Here is a 3,657-nt window from a genome sequence, read left to right as displayed (position 1 = left end):
TTAAATAAACAAAAGCAAAATATCTATGCATTATACTTATTGTAATCTAATTAAATCTAGTAACTGAGAATAAAAAATAGAAGTAATAGCAAAAGAAATATAGCAGGGGAATCTTACTATCAAGCCCAAGTTTATTCACAGCACTGACAAATTGTTGGTGCAGTTCTACTAACCACACTACGCGAGGCTTCTTAGATGTGGCTGGATCATCACTCTCCAATTCAATATCTTCTTCTTTTAAACTGCTCCTCTTTTTTGGTGCTTTAACGCAACAGAAAAAGTATATTCAATATCATCATTTCCCCGTTTATTCCAATCATTGTCTTCCATGCTGCTAGAATTATCATGTTCTTTATTTTCATTCAAGATTTTCCTAACAACGTGTTGCCATATATTCCTCAGTTCTTCCTCACGTATCGGCTTAATTAAATAATCACAAGCCCCATGTCTAATTCCCTTCATGACAACACTTGTTGTACTATCACCAGACATCACTGCACAATTCAGAATATATTTCCAAATGTTAAGCATTACTAAGACACTTGTTATTCTAAGGACAAGGGGAACAACACTTACTAATTACAGGAAGGTNTATTTCCAGCCCAACATGTTCAAGGAGCTTATAGCCATCCATGTCTGGCATATGAACATCACTNAGTACCACATCAAAACAACCTTTCCTTTCCCGTAGAAGATTCAAAGCCACAGTAGCCTCAGTGCACGTGGTAACTGGAAGATAAAAACACAAGTAAACAGAAAAACTTAGTTCAAATAAAGACTAAGTTGCAAATCAGAAGAAATCCATGTCATGACATTTACTAGATCTAAAATATNTATTGAAATTATTTGCAGATTTTCAGGCCATTGTGTTTTAATTGAAATTTAGATCATAGTGAGTAGACTGCACAATAAACATTCTCCATTATATTTAAACAAAACCAGTGATTAACTAAGAACATCTCGCCCCAATCCTCGAGCTCGGTGGTGAAGATATAAAGTAATGCCTCAAGCACGAAACCAGTGATTTACTTACCAGTTAATCTCGTGAGAAAATAAAGAATATAATCGAGAAATGAAATTTTCGTCGAAAGCAAATAACTAACTAACTAACCGCGGTAACGACATCAAATTGACATTTGATCTATAATCCTCAGCGTGGTGGCGTCATTGTCGAATACCAAAACCCTTAGCCCCGCCGGGAACTCCGTCGTGCCACCCTTGCATGCGTCGGCGCCGGAGCGCGACCTATGGGATCGAGGAGAGCAACAACGTCCTTTGGAGAGAGTTCAGAGGCAGAGAAGCGCAGCAGAATGGCAGAGAGTGAGCAAAGGAGAATAATGCAAACCCAAGCGGAAAAGGAAAGTGAGGAGAAAAGCTTGAAAGGTAAAAATGGATGAACGAAGGAGAAGGAAAAAGAGAGAGGAAGAATGGTGGATTGAATGAGAAACTTGGAAGGAGAGTGAGGAAGAGAGGAGGGAAGAGAAATTAGAGCCGAAATTACACATAACCGTGAACGAGATATTATGACAGGTTTTTAAAAACCAGTAATAATATATTAACTAAATTTATCATATTATTACATGTGTCTAAATGTTCGTCATAATACATTTTTAATTTATTTACAATTTTACCATCGTGATTCATATTATGACTGATATCCATAACTCCGTCATAATATGTTTTTAACTAATTTACAAGTTTGTCACCACGTTACATATTATAACTGATATATAAAATTACGTTATAATATGTTTTATTTTTATCATAATTATGTTGTCGGTCAACCTATTATGATGGATGGATTTTACCCGTCATAACATGTCGTCATAATATCCTATTTTTCCACTAGTGAAAATTATCATTCATATCGTACTATTTTGTGTTTACAGTGTAGTTGATAAATGAAATTTCCTTATAATCATATGTTAGATCATAGTACGACGAGTCTTTAATGTGTGAAAACATTGACTTGAATTATTATTTAAATCTCATGTTGATTTATAAAATATGGTTTGAAATATGTTATTTGAAATATTTCAATTAAGAGAATGCGTCTTTTTATAAGTTATAAATGAATTGTATATTTATTTAAATATATTTCATATTTTTAAAAACTCTTTGAAAGCTTCCATATCAACATATCATATGATCAATTTTTATTTTCATTAGGATTTCGTCTTTCTATAAAAAAATAGAAAAGAAAAATACAAATAAATCATGTCTCTACCAGAAAATAAAGAAAACAAGATCCTCCAAATAGTAGAAAACTAAGAAAAACATAAATGATATTTTGAAATTGAAGTTGTTTAACTATCATGTTGATTACAAACACCAAAAAAAATTGTAATAATATATGCAATCACTACATGCTAATTTTTTTTGGGTTAAATATGTTTTTAATCCCTATACTATTAAGCGATATTAGTTTTAGTCCCTTTTTCAAATTAAGGTACATTTTAATTATCCTTACTTTGATTTTAATCCTCCAAAACTAACACCGTTAAAAATGAGCTAATGAGGCTAACGAAAACTGACACCATTTTTTTTCTCACCTTTTCTCCCTCTCTCTTCTTCGTCTTTCATCCATTTTTCACCCAACCAAAACTTTGACATTGTACCCTTTGCCCCTGCAAACTCATCACCGAATTCAAGACCGCCTTCACCCTCTGTGACTCCGCCGCCACTTAAGTCACCAAGACAGTAAAGAACACCAAGACACTAATAATAAATATTTATGTAAGAATTTATCAAATTTCCAAACCTTAGTGGTAGATGGATATTAATAATAAGAATTAAGATTATGGCAATCACAATGTTACTAATCCAAAAAACATATGCGATAATTGAAATATTTTAGGACGTAACACTATTAATTAATTAATTTAATTCAAACATGTTTATCATGTACACCAATAAGAACATGACACGGTCATGGTGTCAAAATTTAGTGTGAAAATATCATTACCCTTAATATAAATACTTGTGTGAATTGTTTTGCCTTATACTCTTTTATTTTCTTTTTCTATGACATCTAAGTAAAATTATTATAAAAATGTTCTATTCACCACTTCTAGAACTATCTTACACTAACAATTTATTTTATATATACATACAGAGAAAGAGGGGTGAAAGAGGGACAAAATTTAAAAGTAAGAAAACATTTTCATTATTTTTATAATATCTGTGGTATCATTATTCAAACTTCATTATGTTAAATATTATTAAAATATATTAAGATAAATTAATAATAGAATTTAATAATATTTTAAAAGTTATACTTACAATGAATTTTTATTTTATTTTTATTGCTATACTTACAATATATTTTTAATAATATTTTTATAATAATGAAATTAAAATTCTACAATTTTATGCTCTAATAAATTAATAACTTAATTTCTAATCTAGAGTAAAAATCATGTTTAAATAATTAAACAAAAACTAAGCAATACTAAAATAGAAGATAATAATTATTAAATAATAATTTTAAAATTAATTTATTTTAAAATTAAATAATTAGAAGTAGATGTTAAAGATGATGTCATATGTGGTTATACTCAGCGGACGAGTTAATGAATATAAAAGAAGGTTATTAACAATTTTGTTTCAATTTAGTTTGTTATTATTACAAAGCAATTACAATGGTGAATGTTGAGA

The sequence above is a fragment of the Vigna radiata genome, chromosome 1, assembly GCF_000741045.1.
Source record: "Vigna radiata var. radiata cultivar VC1973A chromosome 1, Vradiata_ver6, whole genome shotgun sequence".
Taxonomy (NCBI): Eukaryota; Viridiplantae; Streptophyta; class Magnoliopsida; order Fabales; family Fabaceae; genus Vigna; species Vigna radiata.
This window is presented reverse-complemented; position numbering follows the sequence as displayed.